Source organism: Chaetura pelagica, unplaced genomic scaffold (genome assembly GCF_000747805.2).
Source record: "Chaetura pelagica isolate M959 unplaced genomic scaffold, ChaPel_1.0 scaffold222, whole genome shotgun sequence".
Taxonomy (NCBI): Eukaryota; Metazoa; Chordata; class Aves; order Apodiformes; family Apodidae; genus Chaetura; species Chaetura pelagica.
In genome coordinates, this window is record NW_009952711.1 from 5,418,133 (window position 1) to 5,443,858 (window position 25,726).

The window sequence follows — 25,726 nt, forward strand, 5'->3', positions numbered from 1 at the left end:
CAACGGGCGAGGCCGCGGGGCGAGGGTGCGGTGCCTCCTCCGGGCCCTGCTCCGCCGCCGCCGCTCGCTGTGCCCCCGGGTGCGGCGCAGCCCGCGTTGCCAGGCAGCTGCAACGCTCCGTGCCCTCTCGTGGCCCAGCCCGGTGCCAGGGGACACCGAGGCAGAGCCCGCGGCCTGAGGGCGCAGCCACAGGAGGCTCCTGGCTTGGGTTAGGGGAGGGGAAGGTGGCAGGTCTGAGGTGGCGGTGCAGAGACTATCAATAAATCAATATTTATTACAGTCCTTCAGTTTGAGCCTTTTGGCCTTGCTACATATCGTCCTACCACCGTCCCTTCACCTCAGCATGTTAAATTTCTACGACTTAGGCATTTGCATCATTATAGTGACTGTCCCACCCTGTTTGCTACTCTCGTGCTGCCATCTCTCTGCCCTGCTCCCAGTTTTCACAATTCCTGTCTGCTTTTAGCCTTGCTCTCTGCCTTAGAATGTCTCCGTTATTTTTGTCCCTTGCCCCCGCACTGTTTGGTTTTGCTGCATTTCTCCTTCCCTGTCACCCACGAGCCCGTTCCCTCTCTCATCCATCTCATCTACTCGTTCACGTCAGTTTCCTTTCCCAAATTCCTCATGGATGCTCCCCCTCCACAGGACAACAGCCCCGCCGTCCTGCACCCATAGCTAGCTGGGTGTCTGTATAACAAGAATAATGTAGTTCTATATCCTGACTTACACGAACTGTGTATTATTATAATGAAGAGACCCACACAGGGGAAATCAGAAGGGCTTAGCTGACTGGAAGTAGAGGGTCTGTGCGTAGTTGAGGGATTTCTGCAGAAGTATTAGTTGCCAAACAGAAGAAATGCTTGGAGGAGATTAACTTTGAGCGTGGAGACATGAAGTGTAACGGGATAAATGGAGGTGAAATGAAAGACAGGACAAATGTGATTAGTGGAAGGCCAAAAATAGAAGTATCAATACAGAAAAGGCAAGTGTTTTGCAGCAAAGTTTATAAAAAGGGGGAAAAGAGAGCACCTATGGAAAAAGTTGTGAAGCTTTTGAAAAAAACATCAGGCAAGAAATCAGTCCATTACAATATTTTCAATATTATTATTTTTTTTACTAATAGGAATAGCAAGAGGTTAATGGTGGCCTTTCAAAACCAGATTTGCAACTGGTTACGCTTTGGGTTTGGAGAAACAAGAAAGGGCAAGGTCAATAGTGGAAACCAAACATCCACAGGGGAAAGACAGATTTTGTTAAGAAGCAAACTGAAGATTCCCTGAGAGGTTAAAGCATCATAAGCAAAGTGAAGCTCTCCAGTGAAGCTTAGGAAGGTTGTAGGGGATTTTAAAAGAAACAGAGGAGGTAGAGAAGGGAAACCAGGTTGGTATCATGAAAGCTACAAAGACAAACATGCTCTTTCCCAAGAGCAACACTTTTTTTTTTTTTTTTTTTTTTTTTTTTTTTTTTTTTTTTTTTTTTTTTTTTTTTTTTTTTTTAAGACAAGTACTATTTCTTTTTGCAGAACTAATATATGATCTTAGTAATATCCTTACTGTTTTTAAAATTCTTGTCCAGTACAGCTATAAAATCATAGCACCCTAAAAATGCCCAAAGCATTAGCTAGAGCATCTCTGCTAGTTAGACATGGAGGCAACAAAATCACTGGTTGAGATTAGAGAGATTAGAGCCACTGGTTTTCTAGCCAGATTTTAGCTAAGTCTTAATAAACAAAAGAGAGGTAATTTATTATATCATAAATGATTAAATATGTTAACAAACATAGCAACCCAAGACTTTGTTTACAGCCCTCTGGGAATAACAACACATAGATATTAGGATTGCACATTTGCACAATTTTTCTAAGATCCACAATATGATTTATTTAAGATTGATTTATTTTATTGAAATATTGTACCAACTGGACTCAGAATTAAACTACCTATATTTGAAATAATATTAAAATATTACTATTTTTAGACAAGTATTTCTTAGTGAACTTTAAAGCATTTCTCTAGAGATGTAGAAAAGTGAAATAAGAGGTTTTGTTACATTCTTGATCCCTTACTCCATTAAGGTTTTATCACTTTAAAGTTGACCTGATGTGACCTTGACAGTTGTGGTTAATTCTCTAATACATAGTTGGTAACTGGGTAGAGAATAGGCTTATATTAGTGATGACAACCAATAGGAAGATACATAAGAGCAAGGAAAATTTATCTCAGTATTTATCTGGGAAAAAAAGAGCACTTGAAAGCCTAGCATTGGTATGGTGTAAGATTTAGCCAACTTTATTCGTAAGCAGATTCCTGTTCTCCATTTAATAATTTGTTGAAAGTTGAAACAAACATCATGAGTGTAAAATCAAAGTGGTTTTGTTATTTTGAAATGAAGCACACATTGGATTAGATGCAGATTTCAAACAGATTGATCTTTGTGATCATAATGAGCTGTAGCTGGGACCTGTTGCTTGGGACCTCCATGATTAGAGTAGTACATCATCAGTCTGTATTTTCCAAATGTTGCAGTTTTTCTTTCTTTGTCTTAAATATTATAAGATCCCAGAATTAAATGGCTTTAACAGAAATGTTAGATTCCAAATTAAGCGGTTCCTTGCAATGCCTTTGTTACTCTTCCAGTAAAGGAAGAGGTAGATCACAGAGCAGAGGAGCTGTCACTATAGCTGGGGGGAGTGGTTCAGGACAGAAAGGTGTGCATAGCTGGAATGATGTTGGAATAGTTCATTGCACAAGACCACTGAGGGTCAAGCTGCAGCGTTTAGCTTTGATTAGACTAAATAATATATTATTTAATTGTCACCTATGGCTCTCTTCCTTCTGCAGGCACAAATGTTGTGATCTTTCCTCCCCCAGGAAAAATATAAAAGCATGAGACTTCTATGTTAAGCTATTATCTTTGTACTTCTAGGCACTTTTTGTGGTTCTTATCTTCTTACTGGCTTAAAGATTCATTATACATAATTTTCCATGCTTCTCATAAAAGTTGTGACATTTAGTAGAGACCTAGAATGCTATCGAGAGCCAACACTGTAGGAAGGGACAGGGTTTCACTGTGTATTACATTACTTGTCAGAAACAGAGAAACAAATAGTAGTTCAGGACAGCATTTTCTTCCATAAAAACCACTGCCAATGTGTCAGGCCAAAGAGACTACAGCTGATACCCTTGCTCAATTTTTGTTCATTTTTGTTTGTTTGTTTTTTTAATGAGGCCTATGCTAAACAAATGAATAGCATCATATTTGTGCAAAAATGCTCATCATCTTTAGACCAAGAATCATGCTAAGGGTTATATATTGTCTTTTTTGTGTGGTAGAGCTAGATTAAATTATACTTATATGAGAGGCCTGTAGTAAAATATTATCTCTGTTGATTCCACCTCTAGAATTAAAAGTTTTTTTGCAGGACTTCCTGCTGTACTCTCCATCTGAGGGTAGAGGGCTGCTTTCCTGAGGCAACGTAACACCCAACATGTCCTTCTTCCTTGTACACTAGATTATTTGAGCAGGACAGTCTGTACTGCTTAGATTACCTGCTCTGGGTTAAGCGGTGATGGGGACACTGTTTATGGCACCACATTTACAGTCTCAGGTCTGAATGCTGGTACATTTCTCAGCCAACACCCATCTGTTCAGGCATGAGAACGCAAAGCAACCCGACCTACACTGGGAGGAGGTTTGGGTCACCACCAGGGCTGCCTGTGTGTCTGCAGTGCCACATGGCATGGCCACAGCTTGTGGGCTGCTGCTCACACTGTGCCTGTCACTGGCACGAGCAGGTCCAGAGCCTCAGCAGAACAAAAACCACAGCCTGGGCACCTGAATCCTGCCATCAGGATGTGAACCAGGGTCAGGCAGGTGGTTGTTTGTTTACTTATTTATTCTAAATGTACCAGAGAGGATGTCAAACTTCTATGTTTTCCTACCTTAAATTTCTGCTTCATCTTTCTAGTTCCAGTTTCCTGGAGGGGGGAGAGAGAAGAGCAGAATTTTGTAATGAACTGTAGGTGAATTAGCAGCTTTCTGAAAAGTTTTGGGGCTTTTAGCTCTAAATACTCAGTTTTTACTTTAGAAGATACAGTTACTATTTCACACTCCTATTGGGTGGAGCGGAAATAATGGCTGATCTTAAATTTTTCTGAAAATCAGACTAAAATACATCGGTTTTGTGCAATAATAGGAAAAAATAAAAATGTAAAGTCCTGTATAGCATTTTCAAACATTAGTGGAGTGGTAGGATCTAGACAATGTGTAGCTATTAAATCAATAATCCAGACATTGAGGGAATTCCCCAGACAGCTGTTGGATTTTTCCCCCTAATCAGTAATAGTAATCCAGTGGTGTTTGAAATGGCATGATTGTATATTGGAACATATTTTTGGGCTGATATTTTCTCATGCCTCTCTAACGGCTCCCTAAAATACAAAGAAGACCAAGTGTTGTTAATAGCCATGTATTTCTGATTAAAAAGATGTTTGCTGTTTGGATATTTGGATAAAGTCTGCAGAAAACCTTTAGACAAATATCTTAAGCTGGTTTACCATTGGTACAATCTGATATCTTTTGTTTTCTAGCAGCATGACCCTGATGGATGGTAGTTGCTTGTGTCAAGTTTTGTGTGGCAGAAGCCAAAGAGGTGTTTGAAAACTGAGCACACAGAATTTGAGGGACAACGGGGCTGGGGGAAGGGCAAGCTGACCTAATAAGTCCCTTCCATCTCCAGTGTCTCAAATTTTGCTTTCATATGGATTTCAGTGTAGTGGAAATGTTTATTCTGTTTCTAGTAGCTGTGTAGACATATACAATACTTAGTCTCTAGGATAGTCAAAGTTTTTTTGTTATATACCTATAACCAGCATGCTTAGGCTTTCCAGATTGGTATTTAAAAATATACAAACATTTTTCTTTGTTCTTCTCTGCTTCACTGTGCTATTGGGGTTTACTTATTTCAGTGTCATCCTTCCTAACCTAATCCAAACAATAACCTTGGCTCAACAATTCAAACATATTGAATCCCCAACCAGAGTAGTTTTCCCTAGTAATACTCTGATTACAGCAGCTTTTATGTCTGAACAGGAAAGGACCTTAAACACTAAATCTCATCAGCACTGTAAAAAATAAGTGGTGAGCATCAGTCACATTTTCTTGAAATACCACAAGTCTTTCTTGAGGCCTAATCCTTTAATCTCTGGGTTTTGGGCACTTCTGTTCTGATTACTAGGGATCAAAAGGTTTGGCAAATACTCTTCAGACCACTCTTCAAAGTGGCCACTGTAATATTACCAGGGTGTTATGACAAATATATGATTTTTTTGTTGTAGTAGCTGGTATTTTTGGAAAAAACATATAACTTTAGCAATGCAACAGTCTGCCACATTGAAAATTAATAAAAAAGCACATAGTTCTCCAGTGCATGGCAATGTCTAAGTAAAAGAGAAATATCCTTCTCTGATGATGGAAATTCCTCCTACTGTGTAGGACACAGCATTTTCTAATGCAGAGTACCCGAAAGGGCTGCTGCCATGTAGACACAGACTGTTTTCCCAGCTTGTTCCCAAAGCCACAATGTAGTAAATCTTTTTACTGAAACCAGATGCCTTGCACCACTTCATACCTGAAACACTCATGTGTGGAGATACATTAGAAAAAAAAAAATAAATAAATATATATATATATATAAAAAAAATTGCAATTCCAGAATCAGTCCCTTGGATCCTGTGGCCAGATAGTTTTGTCAAATTATATTTTTTTTTCAATACAGTTTTACTTGAAATGAGAGTAATTCCTCATCCTATTTCAAAAAAAGGCTACCTAAGTTGAAACAAATCCATGATTCCTTCTCCTCAAGTTTAATTTTACTTATTGCAATCTAGAAGAAAGATTATGCTAAATACTTTTACATATATTTGATCACTTTACACACTAGATCTCTGTCTGAAGAAAACAACCTCCTCTCTCTTAAATTCAAGAGAGGCAACAAGCTGCTTTTAGGAAGGAATCACTCACTTTTCAGCAGAGAGGCATGCAATTGAAATAAATAAATATATATATATATATAAAAAAAATTGCAATTCCAGAATCAGTCCCTTGGATCCTGTGGCCAGATAGTTTTGTCAAATTATATTTTTTTTTCAATACAGTTTTACTTGAAATGAGAGTAATTCCTCATCCTATTTCAAAAAAAGGCTACCTAAGTTGAAACAAATCCATGATTCCTTCTCCTCAAGTTTAATTTTACTTATTGCAATCTAGAAGAAAGATTATGCTAAATACTTTTACATATATTTGATCACTTTACACACTAGATCTCTGTCTGAAGAAAACAACCTCCTCTCTCTTAAATTCAAGAGAGGCAACAAGCTGCTTTTAGGAAGGAATCACTCACTTTTCAGCAGAGAGGCATGCAATTGACAGGGCAGATTTCTGAAAAAGAAACAATCTTGTCACTTCGATGCAGGGCCCTGCAGTTAACAACAGGTGCAAGTACAAATCTATCCATGCTATTCCTGCCTTCATTACTGGCTTCCATTTAGTGTTCCTCTCCATGCAGTTATCAATAAGAAATCCATTTCTGTATTTAGTACCAAAACCCAAGAGCCTGAAGGAGCCAAATATTATTCTGCTCTTTCAATGAATATTTTCTTTGTGTAGGTGTGTCATCACTTGTATCCAATTCCTCTTCCCTTGGAAGATTATATTCTGCTACATGGCATAAAATTAACTTAGAAAACACTTTTTTGTACTGTTGCTTTCATGGGGCTCGCCACATTGTATATTTGAGCATGCATATCAGGGGTGAATGTAGATGAGGTCTTTCAAAATTACTTTGCTGTGTTAACAACACACAAACAGATCTGGCCTTTACTATCAACTTGCATATTTTTCTTAGTTTTTCATTGAGTGCACAGTAAGACAGAATGGTTCTAAAATATTCAGTGAATGTAGGGTGGCATCACCGAGCAAATTAATATTATGTAACAAGTACAAACAAGTTCTAACAATTTAAATGTGTCAATGTTAGCCTCCCATCTTAGCCTTAAACTAGAATAACACATGTTTGGGCATTTGCTCACTCTGTTTCTTGATAAAAGAAATGCTAATTCAGTCTATGTTGCCAGTTCAGTCCTTATCTTCCCTGCTAATGCCTGCCTACTCTCTGTCAGAAAACTTGTGCCAGTGCAATAAAATGGATTAAGAGTCAACCTTTGTGCCCCCTGTGTAAACTGCCAGTATGAACACAGCTGACTTGTTAGTGCATTGAACTGCATTGGAAAATTATTTCAGCTTAGGGGAGGTGCAAATCATTTCACTAACTAGTGAAAGGTGTGTAGCTGTGTGTCAGCTGGGAGAGAATGATATTATTTTGTAATCTTTTGCCTGTTTTCATAAATGCCAAAAGCAATTGTTATTGCAGAGCCAGCAGAAATTCATAGGGGCTTTATTTTTGTTCTTCTGCCACACAAAGAAGAGTTATTTTTGTAACAATGTTTGATAGCTTTTAAAAATACAAGGCCTAATTTTTAGGCATGCTGAGCCCCCACAATTGCTACTGAAGTTGGCTCTTGCTGCAGTTGCCCCATAAAAGTCTAAGGCCTCACTCAGCTTCAAGCTCCCAGTACAAGATTGGGAAACATCTTTGATGTGTGCATGGCCACCAGGAAAAGCACTGGGGCATTTGTTTTCTTTATATATAAACTCAAATTGGACTGAGTCTTTTGAAAGGCATATATACTGAGTGTGTTCTCAAACTTTGCCAAGGTATCAACACAGCCATCAGCAGTGTGCAAGTTAGCTTAAACGAAAGCAGGGCTTCTCTAATGGGAATTGCTTTGTGAGAGGGAATGCAGAACTAAGATTTGGATGTAACTACTGTGGGACAATCAGGCACAGTGAAACATCTGTCTTTTAAAGAAACAACCTGTGGCAAAAATAACACCAGACTGAATACTAAGCTAAGTTCCCAGGTCAGGTCCATCTGACAGAGATCTAAAGGTTTCTGTTGTATGGTCACAATATTTTTCCCCTTAGAGCAACTAAGGTTTTCCCAGGATTCATGCTTCAGAAGGTAACTTTTAACAGATAAATGAGAAGACTTTCTGGGGAAAAAAAAATTTAAAAAATTTAAAAAATCCACATAAGATTTCAAATATCTGATAAAAACAAATACACAAATACAGAATATATTAGTTGCATACACAAACAAGGTGGGAAAAATGCCCTTGCTTCTGTCCCATTACTCCTTCCTGTTCTCTTTACCAAACAAAGTTCAATTCCTACTTTAATTTAGGTTGATGTACAAGCAAAGTACAAGCAGGTAAAAGGCTGTGCATTTCTTTACAATTTATTGTCGTCTGATTTATTAACATTATTAAATGAATGTCTGTGTTTAAATGCTCTGAACCTTTGGTTAACAAGGTAGGAGGGAAAATACTGGCTGACGTCAATTTTGAATGAATCAGTTTTTGTGCCTTTGGCTGTCCAGACACCAAAGGTGTTTAAGTTCAAATATGAGGTTGTGGGTTATTTTCCCTAAAACCTGATCAAAAGGAAAAGATCCACTGGAGCAGTTATTTTGTTTACTTAGATTTGGACATTCTTCTTCAGTGTTGGCAACTCAAATTTTCAAAGATCGTGCCACTGCATAAGAAGCAGAAAGAGGAATGTAGAGACGAAAGTACATGTTTGCTGTCAAAGAAAAGCTGATCTCTCACTGTAATTGGATAGCTTGATCAGTGAAAATATTCATTGTAAAGTTATTGTTGGTGTCAGTAAATGAAAAAAGTTACACCTATGCATTACATGTAAAGTTATATTTAGTAATTTTTAAATGCAAAATCAGCATATTAAATAGGTCTGATTATAAACATTCTGTAGTGCTTCTTTTAATTGTATACTGAATCTTAAAAGATATTTAAGTAGAACTAAAGCTTAATACAATTCTAGACTGAGATTGTAATAAACTTATGACATAAGTTCTGTGAGAATTACCTGCCTATCATTTCTCAACCAGGCTGAACTAAAATCTCTATTGTAGATGGCAGTGCAAACCTAGAGTCAAAGGTGCACTAAACACCTCAACACAACTGATGCTGTGCAACATGAAAAGCTGCTGTACTCACTGTAAAGGCATTATTTAGAGAGGAGTCATTATCTCTGACATGAGTTTTAATGCATTCAATGACAACAAACATATTGAGACTTGTCTTAGGGACTATCTTGTTAGAAGTAATGTGTGATGATGGTCATGTAAAGTTGCTGAAGTCAGTCTTTCTCCTTATTTTAAATATTAGAAGATGAATTGGTTTAATTAGAAGAGGAATAGTTTCAATTTGAAATAACATTAAGCAGATCTTTAAACAATAAAATAATCTTAATACTGTCTAATAAGCTAACTCTTAGCAGAGGACCATGGATTTCTGAGACAGCAAACTCTCATGGGTTTGCTCACAGTACTCCTTTTCTCTGTTCTCTTGCTGTATAACAAATGTGCTGTAGGCCTGAGTAACTAAAGTGTTTTTATGCTCCATTCACTGGCCTGAGGTGCAGTAAAATAGAATCTGTCCCATGTCCAGAGGAAATCAGAGACAAAACTGTCTCTGGCTGATTTGGGAGATGATGCTAGAGCTCACCCAAACTGAGGAAAAGGAGAACAGATTTCTCAGAAAGGGGTGTCAGAGTATGCTTAGCCTTGGTGAATGATCTAAAGTCAAACTGGGACAGCAAAGAAAGAGCTGTTGAGAGTTTAGCACATCAGTTGTGAAAAAGCAAAAGCAGAGTTCATGGTGCTTTGTCTGCTAACTATCTTTTAAATCAAGCACAGGGAAAGAAGAAGAAATCACTTAACCAGAATACAATGGAAAAATCATTGTAATGTACTGCTTGTGAAAGAGAAAAAAAGCAGGTAATGGTAATGAAAAACGCATTCCTTTTTTCCTTTTTATCTTTGAAGTTAGTACAGTATAAACAGCAATCATGCATCCTCTCCCTGGGCTACCTTGGCACCATGACTAAGTGTTGGCCTGTAGTAGAGAAACCACCTCTTCTAAGGTTGTGGTTTATTTTCCATGGAGCTTTTCCAACTGTGTTGACATGAACTGTAAAGCTACACATAGTGTTATTCCATGCCATGTATAATTGTGTTTTTCCTTATGTGGTCAGCTGTCCAGTTGGAAATGAAAATCAACTACCTCTTCTCTGGGCCACATTGAACAGCCATTAGGTAAGTGCTGACCACTGGTGTGTCTGAGCATTCAGTGCTTTGTAAAGCAGTGTCCAGGTTTGTGTCAGGGGAGTTGTACAAAGCTACCTGTGTGACAATGGCAGCTGCTGATCCAAGGGGGCTACGCTGAACAAAGCACTACTTGTGTAAAACTGTAATCATATTTTCCCCAACTTGCAAATATTTTTGTAGTTTTCAACTGACAGAGATTTGAGCTTTGTTGAGATTTATTCTAATGTTGGCACTCTGTTTCGGGAAAGTGGTTAAGCTCATATATAGTGCTAAGCATGTGAGCTGTTATCTAACAACATTGCTGAATCAGATTTCTAAATTTGTTTCATCTCCCTTCGAGTGGAAATTGATCCAGCTTCTGAAATGCTGCCCATTCTAAGCAAAACGTATTTATTTTTCCAAAACGACGTGTTAGTTGAGTTAATATTTGCCTTTGAAGTTTGGTTTCTTCTGGTAGAGAAAACAGTTTAAATTATGTCTGGGCTACACTAGAACTAATTTCATAACAAATATATAAAAAAGGGAGAAGCATATCTAGCACTCCTGCAAGTAATATGAAGCACCCTGTTTTATTGTTGGATCTATGGCTATGTGGTATAGTTTGAGATAAATAAGATCCATTATTTTGCTTTAAATCTTTTCCTAATGTTTCAGCCCCCTGAAGTATTTATCCTTTAAACTAGTAACATGGTATGAAACTGCACTGTCTCTTTCCAAATTCTTGTAGAATTTACTTTTATACATGAGTTTAGGTCAATTTAAAACAAAAAAAAAATCATGTTAGCCCTTTCCAACCTTCACTGTTTTTCAAGATTTTCTATTCTGCATGTTATTTTTATGGTAGAGACCAGATGCAGACACTAAATTGGGACTGATGCTGTGTGGTCTGGAGTCTTTGCAATGTGTATTGCACAGGGTAGACCTGAGCTCATTAAGTCAGCTTTCTACTCATGCTGTGATATTGGTGTCTAGGTGACTTCAGCCTTTCACCCTTAAAATATCTCGTTACTGCTGCTGGTTTAGCTCTGTCAGAACACTGCTCCACAGACACTTCACGCAACAACCAGGCTTTTGTGTCCTAATTCAACTAATACTCAGACATTCATCACGAAAACAGAGAAGATAGTAGCAGAGTTGGTGAGAAATTACTCCTTTGGTTGAGGGAGAAAAGCTGAAGAGTGGAACCCACATTTTGTTATCTCAAACACCAGAGAGTGCTGACACTGCGAATCTGTCAGCACATGTGCACATTTTGAGAATAACAGCTATCATGCCCAAATTCCATGGCATCTATTCACAATAGTCCCTCTTTCTCAGTTAAAAAAGCAAGGTTTTGGTGCCCTTTTCTGAATTTGTTTTCTGCTGAAAACTATGTATCTTAAAATCTGCATGCAGCTGAACTCCCTGGCCAAGGCCAATTATTTTTTGTTAGTTTTTACTTTGACCAAAGGGTTACATTGACAGTTTCCCAGGATCCAAAATTGTATTTAATCCGTTTAAAGAGCTACCTAGGTTATTTGAATGAGAAAGAAGGAAACGAAAGTGGCCATGTCTCCACGTTCACAGGAAGCAGCAATTACTGTCTAGCCTTCTTCCCCAGGACAGCCCTCCCGATTGCTACACGTACCACGTAACTGCTTGGGGCACGGACACCCAAAACATCCAAAAAGTATCAGAGAGCAGGAAAAACTAATACACACCAGCAGAATAATAGGAATTAGAATAATTCCTGCTTGAACATAACCGAAGGTAATTTCACTTGCAATTGTCAAACTGAGCTAAGCTGGCAACCCAAGGAATGTGTGTTTGTAATCAGCAGCTGTGCACTCGCAGCAGAGGCTCAGGCATGGCACACTCACACAGTGTCACCTCTTTCAAATTCACTCTGCCCGTATAGTAACCTGCCTTTTGCCTCTTTGCTTTTTTTTGGTCGCAGCTCACACATCTGTGAATCATTCAAGAGGAAAGTTTGAGATGCTATGTGTCAGGTCAATCCAGGTTCATTCACTGTATGTCCTTAGAAAGCCAGAAACACTGGTGTGTAAACAACGGGGGAGGGGAAGGGAAGGTTTAACAAGACAACCAGGGTTAATCTTTTCTTTCTATATTGTGTAGAATTTGGTTTTCTAATTACACACTAAACTACAGTTGTATTTTATTTAATTCAGTAATACACACATGGCAGCCAATTAATATTCCTGCGCTCTATGTGTTGTGAAGGATGCACAGAGAAAACCTTTGTTATCTTTCTGGTGCTAAAGGAGCTTTTCAAGTTAAACCATATTCCTCTACACAGCAACAGCGAAGTAAATGACAGCATTAATTCAATCCAGAATGCTTGATAAATTGAGAGGGGTTGTTTACCTAGTGTATGAAAAAGTCTCTTGGGGATGGGTTTTATTGTGATCTGCATAGTCATCCATCTTCCTATACTGCCTGTGCTCACGTTTGTGAGTAAAACATATACAGTAATTTAGCAGTCAGATAATCCCACAGCTATAATCCAGACAGATTTAGCTCAAATTTCTCCAGGATTTCTATTATCTAGATTTAGCACTGTGGTGTTGACTGGATATTTGAAATTGCTGCAAGTGTATTTTTCTGCAATAAACAACATATTTTGATGTTCTTATAATTGAAGCTGTGGATTCTTCCTGGCATTAACCATATATAAAAATGTATCTTTGTGAGGAGAGTGATTGCACAGCTGGAGCACAGTTTTAATGGATTCCAGCTATTTTGACTACATACCACATAAGATCATACAGTGTTTATATGAAAATCAATGTAACATATATGAAAGTACTAATAATCTGAAGAACATTCATCTCCACACATTGTCTATTTGAAAATAAACTCAACTGCTTTAATTTAACGATGTCTAATAGAGTATATTAGATAATATAATAATACAGAGCTTTGCTCTCTTACAGATAAGTACATCAGAGCTTTTATTGTTTTCAGTTTCTTCAAACAGAACTTCTAATCTTCCCCTCTCAGCAGATTTGAGGAAAATAAGGAATCCAGGGGGAGAAAGGGCATCATTATCTGCATAAAATAAGGGGATATTAAGTCCAAATAAACTGGGTACCTTTCACACCAGACCACCCTTTGTCCTATGTTCCTCTGATTAATTGCAAATGTATTCAAGCAAGCAGTGGAGACACTGTAGAGAGGGCCCAAGTGCTCCTTCACCAAAAATGCCAGCCCTCCCACACTTGCTGGCATTGGCAGAGCTGCAGGAGTTAGAATGCTTTTGTGGGAGATTTTTGGGAGGGATGTGTATAGTGGGGAAAATTGAAAAGCTGCTTCTTTTCCTGGAGTAGCCTGAGTGACAGTGTCAGAATTGAGGCAAACTGCAAGCAGGGCACTGTGCTCTGCCTAGTAATTGTGTTGCAAATGCACCAAGTATATTATTCACCCCCAGGCCAGATCTTCTGGGAAGAGGCTTGTGCACACTTGGCAATAATTTGATGCTAATATTATGTCATCCATAAGTGTCTGAGAAATTAAAAATAAGCAAGCCATTTGGAAATGTTTGGAAAGCAAACCAATGGGGATTTGATATTTTATTTTTCCTCCCTTAACTGCAGGATCCAGACTCCCTGAAAGCACCTCCATCGTGCTATATTCCAGATACCTTTTCTCACTGTGCAGTATCATCAGCCAAAATAACTGTAAAAATCTTGAGACACTTTTCAGTGTGAAGAAAGAGAGAAGATTGTCACTTAGTCAGTTGTGATAAAGCTGTTCCAGGTATAAAATTAATTTCTGCAGGTTTGCCAGAACCATGGGGAAAAAAAAAAAAGCAAGCATAAATGAAAGAGACCTTTATAGCCAACAAGCATGCTGCTGGGTAGAAACCTTCTGAAAGAAATTTGCTGCATCTCTGCAGCAGAACTTTGGTTCCATACTTGCTCTGAGTCACTCTTTGCAACACTACAGCAACTGGGTTTCAGAAGCAGCAGTGCTTACCTACTTGGGGTGAAAAAGAAACAGAGCACTCACCTGCCTTGCTCTCATGCCACTGCTAAAGCAGTGGGCCTATTCCTGTTGCACTAGTAGCCCCCACGTCTAGTGCGAGAACTTAGATTTATGCTGGAATATCTATCAATATCCAAGTTTGATCCCCAGTAAGTCAGAACTATGAAGCTGTAATGCCAGTGAGATGGAAAAGCAATCGGATAGCTGTTAAATTGCTCCTTCTTCCAGACGGTGCCTGGGGCACCAGCTGTTGTAGTTAGGAGTTGTCAAGTCCCAGTTCCCTTCTTTCTTAAAATTATTTCCTTAGACTTCTAAAAAAGTGGTATAAAAAAACCACACAGATGAGAAGAAGAGTTTAAAATGAACGCAACATAACTGTCTTAGCTGCGTCTTTACTTGAAGTATAAATCAATTTAAAGTTTTACAGTTGATGTCAGAGGAAGTTGCAAATGCACCCACAGGCCTTCTCATTGCTGCAAGTAGCTGCTCAGCTCACTAGTTGGAGTCTGGTTGCCTGGTTTGGGTTTTTTTTTGGTTGGTATTTGTTGTTGTTGTTTTTTCATACTACTATATCTTGAACTCTCATTCAGCAATTATTTCAAATCATGCTGAGGACATTTTTCTTCACTCCCTCTGGATTTTCATTTGCTAATGTAAATGCATCTCAATCATCTTCCTAAATTATTAGATCCAGAGCTTGATGATGCATCCTGAGCTTAGTTGAAGTATCAAATCAGCAAAGAAAGACCAAGAAATGAAAGAGCCCCATGTAAATATTGACAAAATGTTTTTATGACTAAGCTATGATCATTCTTTGTTAATTTGTCTATGCTTTCAGAAAGGAAGAGAGGAATTTTGAAATGCAGAGTAGTATATTTTTTACAACAGGTAGTTGTGTGCTGTGATTATAGAAGTTTCTATTTAGGAAATCTCTCTCAGAACAAAAAATTGAAATTATCTTACAGTGAAGCCAGTCTGGTATGTTTAAAAGCAACATCAATGTGTTCTATGTCTGCATCTGTAATTTGAGATTAAATACATCATGGATAAGGTTAAAAACAATCTTTTCTAACCACCTACTAGGCATTTATGCAATATATTGTTTCCTTTTTGACAGTTAAATTACTAGTAATAAAGCTCTGTATCTCTGCCAGGACAGTGTTTGTTCTCTAACACAGTTGTGCAACTGCATCATCTGTTATGAGCTGAAACCAGTACAGTGAGGGCAGAATCTGGGCCTCTGGTATTTAGTTAATCATTCTGCATGCCACTAGCAGAGCTCATACCTTTCTGCCCTCTCCCCTACCTCAGTGCTGAAGGAATAAAGCAGCTCACACTAGTCAATTGCTGCAATTCTGAAAACAGATTTTCTGTTCAAGTTGCCATCTGCACAATCATCCATTTCCTCTTCAAGTTGCAAACAGCCAGAAGGTGCAGAGGGAAGAATCTCAGACATGACTTTGGTAGCTGTGCCCTGCTGTTTTTTTTTTTTAACCCATTAAGGCATTTTCTAAAGATGCTCTTATTTCCGTGTGCTTGGCTGGTGTTATGGTGACCATGAGTGTGTATTATCAAGTTACTGGTATGGGAGTAGCCCTGCCAGGAAGCCAGAAGGCATGTTCAGTGCAAACTGTTTTTAGAAGCCTAAATAGGCACAGCTCTAAGTTGGATGCCTGCTATTCTCTGTTAGTAAAGGGACTAAACGTTACTTCTTCTGCCTCCTGAAAGTGTACAGAACACAGCCTGTATCTCAGAAAAGGCTCACTCCTGGGTTGGTGTCACACTTGGCTAATTGGCCCTTACAGCACTGTATAAATTGCTAATGTTCTTAAACTGAGGTTAGACAGTTGAATTTTTGAGCTTGGGACCTGCTAGAATTTGAGGGGAAGACTTTTTTAAAAATGAAAGGGGAGAAATTAAGAAAAGAAGCAAGCAAGCAAACAAATGCCCCGTACCCCCCAAAATGGGAAATGTTAATGAAAAAATTTGATTAACTCATTCAAGGGGTTAAAGTGAAACAAAGAGTAGAGGGAAACCTGACCCTACTTCCTGTCTTCCTGATGTTGAAAGAGACCTGTTCCTTGCTTCACGAAGGAAAGAAAATTGTCTGTCTCAGGAAAATCAACTGAGGAAGGTGACCTACAGATTTATTTAATTTACACTTCTCATGGTGATACAAAACATCCAGCTGTAAAATGCACTAGTTTGTAAACTGAGCTGCTCCCCTGGAGGTTATTCAGATTAAAACTGATGCAAATCTCTGAGCACCACCCCAAGCACTAAAGATTAGGATTTTATCAATTGAAATCCCACACTTTCCTCCTGTGTCCAGATGATGTAAGTTGTAAAATGGTAGCTTTAATATAAATTTCCATAATTTCACACACAATATTTACTAAAAAGCTACTTAAATCACCTCTTAGGTTCATTTTAAAATTTCAGAGGACATCAAATGCTCTCTCATACTGAAGTTTATACCTTAGTCTGTTTTACTTTTGAATTGTATGAGAAATTTTAGAAGCCTGATAGTATGGGAATGGCTGTTTCTTGGCTGTATGCAGTGTTGATTTGTAAGAGTAGTGATACTTTAACTGTTCACCTAATTAAAACATGGATAAAGCATCTTGATAAAGGATGCCACTCTTCTCCTATCCAAACTAATTTGTTATTGTGTTTTTTATTGCTAGGCTGACAATCCAACCCAAACACATGGGTTAAGACCACAAAGATCTCAGTGGCCACTAAGAAGGCTATCTCCACCACTGCTGACTTATTCAATGCCACATTCATCTGGCCTGAGAACCCCCACCCAGCTTTTCACTCATACCCCTCTTCAGATGATGTTATCTGCCGATGGACTGAGTTCCCTCAACAGCTCTCTGGCTTCATCTCCATCTCAGTGGTACCTCTCCTGATAGCCTAATTTTGGCTCTGAGCTAGATCCAGTGCCTAGATAGGATAAGTATAAGATTTCAGCCAGATGGATTATCAACAACATTTTCTTTTCAATGTTCTTGGCTCCAACCCCACAGAAGATTGCTTCAGCCCAACAGAATAAAATCCCATCCTTCAGGCAGCTGAGCCAGTTGCTTTACTTTTGACAACTGCAATGTGTCACAGTTCCACAGAACAGGTATTCCACTCAGAGCTTCTGTTTTCCACCTGAAATCTAGATGTGCTGCTGACTTCAATACACACAGTGTGAAGAAGGCGTTAAGAATATGGACCTATGTACAGTATCATAAAGAAAAAGTCTTTAATTTCTTACATATCATCCTGATATGAAAAATTAATGTCTATGCTCCACTGAGCTCTATCCTGGTGAGGAAAACTTCCTGTGAAGCTTATAAACCTATTCAATACGAGGGCTGGAGCACCTCTCCTATGAAGACAGTCTGAGAGAGTTGGGGCTGTTCAGTCTGGAGAAGAGAAGGCTCCAGGGAGACCTTAAAGCACCTTCCAGTACCTGAAAGGGCTACAGGAAAGTTGGGGAGGGACTTTTTACAAGAGCATGTAGCGATAGGACAAGGGGGAATGGATCAAAACTGGAATATGGGAGATCTAGGTTAGACATTAGGAGGAAATTCTTTAGTGTGAGGGTGGTGAGACACTGGCACAGGTTGCCTAGGGAAGCTGTGGAGGCCCCATCCCTAGAAGTGTTAAAGACCAAGTTGGATGGGGCTCTGAGTAACCTGATCTGGTGGGAGGTGTCCCTGTCCATGCAGGAGAGTTGGAATTAGATGATCTTCAAGGTCCTTTCCAACTCAAACTATTCTGTGATTCTATGATGACTTTTTTTCCCCAGCTTTTTTCTGATTATAAATGAATGAGGTTTATTCTGCAATCATGTATTCATGCTGAGGAATACATGATACTTTTCAGTGGGATTCTTTGCAGGATAAGACTTTGCCAGCTATTGGAAGTGGGATCATTGCAGAGATACTAATATCTTCCTGCTACTTACCAAATGCAGCAAAAATCTGGCTGGCATCTTTGTTAATTATTTTAAATGTAGCAGACAAAGATAATATTCTTATTATTATTATTGGAAGAATGTATGACCTATTACGAAGTTGAGTGTTGTGATATATGAGCAGTGCTTGGAGGAACTGCCAGGGGGAAAGCTCAAACTGGACCTGTGTGCATAATATTCTTGTCTGGCAGGAAGTAGTGGGAGTGATATGTGAAAAAGGGTTGCTCACAAACTGGTATCCTTGGGAGCTCTCTGGATTACTTTTCCTGCACTTTGTGATACTCTGCAAAAAGGTACTCTTTTCCCTTGAGCCTTTTTATATCACAAAGCATGCACACAAAGCCATGTGTGTAACTGCTCACATTGGTTCTTCAGCAAAGGATACAGAGTAGCAACAGGTACAAAAAAAAGGTTACAGTCCATTATGGAGGTTCCAATTACAAATTTCAGTGCAAAATGATGTTAATCATTAAAGCAAAGGTATTCTTAAAACTGTCGCCATTACTAAAGATTGCTTTATCTTTCCACATTATAGTGGAATGGATACCAGAGAAGCCTTTGTGTTGCCTTCACTCACAGCTTTACTGGAATAATGAACAGCTTTCATAATGAAGCCCACAGCCTGCAAAAGATTTGTATTCCAAGTGTATGTGTAGAGCTTGTTGTTCCAGATTGTACTTCTTTCCTGAAGCAAGCACTGACAAGCTCTTCAATATGTTTATTACTCTACAATACTGTGAGCCAACTGATGTTTATTACTGGCTGCATGTTAGGTCAATCCAGAGTTTCACCACAACAAGGTACATTTCAGATAGATTGTGCCTGAAGGGCATTATCCCTTATGGATCAGTTTAGTGGGGAGAAGAACCTGCATCTTAATAAGGATGTGATGAGCTCCCACCTCAGCCTCAGGGGAGAGTAGGTAGAGTGACAAGTCCTGTCCTTGTATTCCCCAAGCACAATGACTCTTTATTTATACCTGGCCTTTTTCCAGGCCTCTCGGATGGAGGAAAGCCTCCTCATGTCCTGTCTCACTCCATATAGCTACACTAAGGCCAACCACAATTATTGGTATGTGTATTATATTGAATTAAGTTTATGTAACTTCACAAATACATGTGTATTATGTGTAAAAGTTATGTTAATAGAGCAAAGATGCATCCTTAAATGTATGTGCCAGACTGCTCCATACATAGAAAACACAAGGTATTATATATTAATTAATAGTGCATGTAGAATTTCCTCCCTCTTTAAATACCTTGAACATCCTTTTTTAGAATGTAAATGTACACATACAGACTCTTTTTTGTTTCACAGGTGACAATTGTATTTTATCTTCATTCAACAGAGGCAGCCTTGGTTTGTTCTTGTAAGTACTATCTTGTGTGTCTTTAATCTAAATGTCATTATTGTAAGTCTACTTTCTACCTAATTCATTGATTTAATACATTTAAATATGGATAACAACAAATGGTGCTAACCCTCTGAAAATTTGGATAGTTAATAGGTCAGATTTGAAAGGATTTGGGCCAGCAGCTTTTTGCCATCATCTTTTTAATAGTTTGTCCTTTCTTAGTCACTTGTTTCAGAACAGCATTACACAAAAGGCACTGCTGAGATTTTACTGTTCAGTGTAACTTCTTCACAAATACTGCTTGAGACTTGTGGTTTTTGCCATTGTACTTGTACACTCTAACATTTCTGCCTTACAACTAGAGCCACACATAGGTGTGGCTAAAGACAGAAGAGCAATGGCACTATCTTGGATGTTCAAATCCCATTGCTTTAAGGGACACTTTAAAGGAAACTAGGCCAAAAACTTGACCTATTTTAAAAGACATGGCAATCTGGTCTTTTAAAGAATCATTCACACTTGATTGAGTCCTTCTTTCTCTCCTATACCATGAAAAATATTGTACAGTAGCAAGATTCAGAATTCTTCTCTGTACAGTTTCTCAAACAAATATTGCAAGCTGAAGTCTCCATTTGACAACTGAATTTTTCTCCATCACTGATCTTGAGAAAAAAAATAATCTTAAAAATAACAAATCCCTAAATTCAACTAATGACGTGTAGCTACCTAAAATTGCTACATCACTGCACTTTCTCCTCAGGATTAGCTGCAATGGATCCGTTTGGCAACCAAAAGGTCCTAGGATCCACAAAGAAATTTTGCTTCTAGGGACTTTCATGTTCTGAATTTGAAAACCAGCAGCAGTGAGCCATATTTCTCAGTTATTCTGCTGTTAGAAACCTGGCTGTGAAACTCTCTTTACTTTGTGTTGGAGTCCCGCCAGAGGAGGCCTGGTTTGAGCAGATGGTCAGGGAGTGGAGGCCAGACGTTTCCTGCTGCGTCCCGAGGAGGCAGCGGGAGAAGCGCTCCCAGGCACAGCCACCGGCACTGGAGGTGCAACGACTGCTGGCAGAGAGGTTGTGAAGAGACCGTGACTCGGCCCTTGGGGCAAAAACCTTTGTGGACAAGAGGGTCCTGACACAGTGCTAGGAGCTGCTGGCCAGGAGACAAGCAAGGGAAAGGCTGGAATTTTGACCAAGATGAATTGAAGTGTTAAAACCAGATGGACATAGACCTGTAGTGATGAGATATGATTGCTCTGACCTGTGACAGGACACCTGGCTGTCTTGTTGGGGGTAGAGAACTGAAAGAAGAAAGACAAGATGGAAGGCTATGACATGGTACTGTTGTGTGGGTTTACCTGTCCTCTCTAAAGGCACAATGTGCAGGTAGCATTTTGCTTTCCTCTTCAATATTCAGGAAGCAAAAAGCACAAAATGTATCCTCAGGTTGGTGTTTGATCTTTCAAGGCACTGCCTGCTGACAAGATGGGGAATCAGAGGGAGACACCATAGTTGCAAGTGCTTGTGTATTGCTGGTCGCTGTCTTGCCAATTTGCATACAGGAGAAAATGCAAACAAATTTCCCAGTAGACCACAGGCCTTGGAAAGCCTCCAGGATTCCTTCAGACAGCAGTAAGAGTAAGGAATTCCATAGTTAACATGTGGATCCAGAGCTTGGACCAACAGAGCTGAAGTTCATGGTTCCTGTGCCATGTGGCTCTGCATTTGGGGACTCAGTGCTCTCTCATCCTCTGCTATCAGATACGTAGACCCTCTGCATTACTGTGTAGTTGGCATCTTTTCCTTCCTTACTGACTTCTTCCAGCTGGAAGACATGCATGCAGTATATAGGAAACCCATACTCATAACTTTTTCAGCTGAGTCCATTTGACATTACATTGAGGCAACGATTTATTGTATTGAACAGAGAAGGCTTTCTACAGAAATTAAAAAGATTCAAACTATCTGTATCATCAAAGAACCTGGACACACCTTGGGAATTTAATCTGGTTATATTGTGACTTAGAGAGTGCAAATGGTCTGTGTATTACCCCAGCAAAATGTCATACACCTTGTCTGACCAGCAATGGCAAGCTACAGCCAGGCTTGTGTGATCTTAGGCCATCGCTGTCTTGCACCCAATGATCATCCACATCTGCATGGAGTAAGAGTTGTATACCCATTTCTTAGTGCCTTAAAACTGCCTTGCAGAGATATGAATTACTAAATGGATGTCAAAGCAGAGAACTGGAGCTGTGGCTGCCAAGAAAACTGTTTCTGTAACTAGTCAGAGTGGTAGCTAATACTCTTCCTTTGCTGGAAAGGAATTTGTGATCACAGGGCCTATCTCAGACTTCCTTAGCATTTTTTGTAAATATTTCCCATTATTTGTCAGATTGAGATACACCACACAACACTTTCACCCGCTTCAAACAGATGCTGCAAGACCCAGCAAAGCTGGGCAAACTCCTGGTCAATCACTCTTTTCACTGCCAGGTTTGATCACAGCCTGGTTTCTCCTGTCAATTGGTATGATACGAGTTCAAAGGTTTCCTAGGCAAACTAGCTATTTTTATTTATTTATTTTAAATAATTGAACCCATAAATGCTGAAGTATCCATGAAAATTTGTTAGGTGAAGTACTAGTTACTGCAGTTTCATTTTAAAGGTGCTGTGCATTGGTTAGGTGAATTACTAGTTATTGGAGTTTCTATTTATAATAATAATAATAATAATAACAACAACACTATTAATTTCTATAATATAAATTATAAATTATTATGAACAATTAATTTTATAATATAATAACTATACTGTAATATAATAACTATTACTAGTTATTGCAGTTTCATTTTAAAGGTGCTACACATGAACAGAGGTAACAAAACCAAGAGAACCAGAGGGAGATATCTTGGGCATAGCTCAGGATATATCAAGACAAACATCCATAGGGAAGGTGAGTTGCAAAAAGGCATCAAAATGGAGTTCACTGAACCAGCATTTAAAGCTTTTGGAAAGTATCTTTTTTTTAGCAAGCCTTTAAAGTCGATTATCCTCACGGAATATGCTTTATGTTTGTCTTGAGGATAAAAATAGTGAGATTTAATTATTTACCTGCCTCATACCTCAGGTCAGCCTCTGAGCGTGCAGGTCTCTGGCCGTGTGCTAAACAAGGGGTGGGAGATCCCTCTGGTGACAGGAGAGCGGGAAAAGCTCCCTCCCCTCAGGGCTGGCTGGGAGAAAGGGCAGTGAGGCGTTCCTCCTTGAAAGCGTGAGACGCTGCATCCCCCGACTGTCAGAGACAATCCATAACGGGAGAAAAGACAAAACAAAGCCACGCTAAAGTACCGCAAAGAAAATCCTGGAAAATTGGTTAGGCAGAATTTTAGCACAACTTTTCCCCACAGAGAGGGCTTGAGTTAGATCCTAGGCTCCAGGAATGGAGGGAAAATGAACACAGCTTTTGGAATTTACCTGGCAAAATGGAGTTGGCTCCCACCTGTCACAGGACCATGTGGTGGAGATTGTCTTCATGCAGACAGGCAGCTTTTTCCTCAAAACATCTCTCTCATTCTCTTATGAAGATCATCCTCTAATGAATTTAACTGTTCAGCACAGCAAGCTTCCGGTGCTTTTGAGTTAGAAAAGACAGGAATTTTAGCACTAATACAGCAACATCAGTTTCTAGACAAGCAAAATCTGTCTGCAGAAAGAGAGAGGAGGAGAAGAATCCCCCAGCCTACCTGCTCTGAGCTCAGCTCCTGTGCTATTCAATAAAAAGATCCTGGTCCTGCCAATACTGATCAGGTTTCTGACACGCTTAAAGTTTCACACATGCATTCTTTTACAGTTACGAGACTTGAAATCAACTCCTTTCTATTACTTCTGTGTGTGTTTTATATAGTGCTGACCAGCAGCTCAGTCTCTGTGTCAAATAAAGGTACTGGGAGCCATTAGGTACAAAAGCTCCAGCAGAGAGTTGTGGTCCTCGGTGGACATTCCCTGGAGGCCTCCAGTCAGTCCATTCCAGTTCAGATTCACCTCTTAGCTGTTAAATAATTCCCCTCCATGTCTTCAAGTTGATTCCGTCCGTACCAGCTCTTTGCTTACGTTATTATTCTGGACCTATTTGGTTTTTTTTGCTTCAGTTGTATATAATCATGTCAGCTGTCTATAAGATGCCACCATTTCTCTTGCCCCCATTTGCACAGGTGCACAGACCGTATCCAGCACAAGGGCCTCATTGTGGGCCTGCCTGCTGCATGGAGGGAAAAATGAACAAACCTGCACCAAACCCTGTGCTCAGTCGTTCTGAGGGAACCTGAGGGAAGTCCTGACGGAGAATTACTCCTAATGGGAAGAAGGCCCTTGGAGACCGTGGGCCTCCCTGATCTAGCTATACACAACACAGCCACATTTCTTTCAAGTGTCATGGTAAAGAAAATATGTAAAATTATTCTTTTCATCTAGCCCTGAGGAGGAAATCTCTTGTTTACACAAAATGGCACCCTGGTCCTATTCTGGGCCTCAGTGTAATCTTACTTTAGGCCTACTGCTCAAACCCAGCAGTAGAAACTCGCTAACAATTCAAAGATTTCGCACCAGAAAATCACAGGAAGAAAAGACAAAGGTACTTTTTTAAAAAAAGATGTGGATTGATGGTGAGATATGAGAGCACAGACACAGCTTTTGAGGCCCACTGACCACTTCCACCACAAAAATGCAACCTAGGACTCTAGCCCACTTATTTAATCTCTGTGCCAATTTAATCACATTCTGCCCTAAAACACCTGGTGTGATTACAGAGTGGTGGTGGCAGCCCTGGGGTGCCAGCCTGTGCCTGGCATGGCAGATTTTGCAGAAGAGATGTGACTGATGTATTTTTTGGTCATATGATGCCCATACAGCTGTAAATAAGTGTGATTACAATTTGACATTGCTAGGAACTAAATTAATGAGTAATAAATAATAAATTTGTCTTCCAACTGCTGGTTTAGACAACAAAACACTGAAAGGATGTTTTTTCCAATTTATTGTAATGGCCTATGATCCTGCAATCATGATGCACATCTGTTGAACTTCATTCTGATGTGTAGGCTCATTGATTTCAATCTGGGATTGATAAAAATGCATTGGCCAGAATATTTTAAGGGCTGGGATCCCTATGGGTAAAGTTCTGGCCAGTCAGACTTCAAAGCATCCAACAAAAGTTCTCAACAGGGACACCCCTGTTGGCGTTGACACAATTGTTATTACTTGAAAATTGCCACAAAACTAGAAATACCACCAGGACATTGACTTTTAACTTCCTGTCCGAGTTTACATGCATATTGATACAGTTTTCCTGCAAAAAGCATAGTGGTCAGGGATTTCAAATTATGTCTTAGTTTTCTGTTTACTTTGGATTACAATTTTAATGTGTATTTTTCTCTCCTGTTTTGGATGCCTTTCAAAAATTTCCAATTAAATAATTTTTAAAATTGCTTTAAATAAGAGGCAGGAACAAGAGAGCTTAGTTTTTGTGGTTCTAGTGAGCGGTTTTGTAAGGAGAATAAAATCACCATCATTGTCATAGCCATAAATATTCTGAATTTGGAACAGTGGAAACGTAAGTGAAGATTTATTTTCGTGAAGTTTCGCTTTGGTTGGTGACATACTCATTTACAAATACTCGTATCCTAAATTTAGCAATGCCGCGTTTCCAGGTGTGTATTTACATTATTAGTTGCCTTCAGGCCCACATTCTCTGCCATCAGCACAGGCCAGAAGTCATTCCTTGACCCTTGTGTACCACCCTCAGGGTCCCTGTGTGCCTACCCGACTCCCACCTGCTGCCCCAGCAGGCTGAGCACAAAAACTGAGAATTCCCATCAGAACACCACCGGATTGGGAAGAGAGGGGCAACACAGGGGCAGCTCGAGCAGCCTTTGCTGCTCACAGAAACCCGGGGGTGAAGGCCTGTGGTGCTAATGGCACCACGGCCCCTTTATGTCCCGGGGACATGTGAGAAGCCTGAGGGCGAGGGACGGCCCGGCCTGTCACTGCCCCGTGTTGGCGGCTGCTTCCTCAGGGATGTGTGAGCAGTCAAGAATTTATCTATTCATTATTTATTTATTCTCCCACGGAGCAGCACTGCTGGGGCTGTGCCCGGGGGAGGCAGGGGAGAT

At 39.6% G+C, this 25,726-nt stretch overlaps 1 protein-coding gene across 1 annotated transcript in view; it reads right to left on the bottom strand.

The window, feature by feature from the left end:
• The window catches only part of TEX9 (testis expressed 9), a 53,074-nt gene that overhangs the window by 23,702 nt on the left and 3,646 nt on the right, over window positions 1–25,726 (bottom strand). The gene's annotated exons all lie outside the window — the stretch shown is intronic.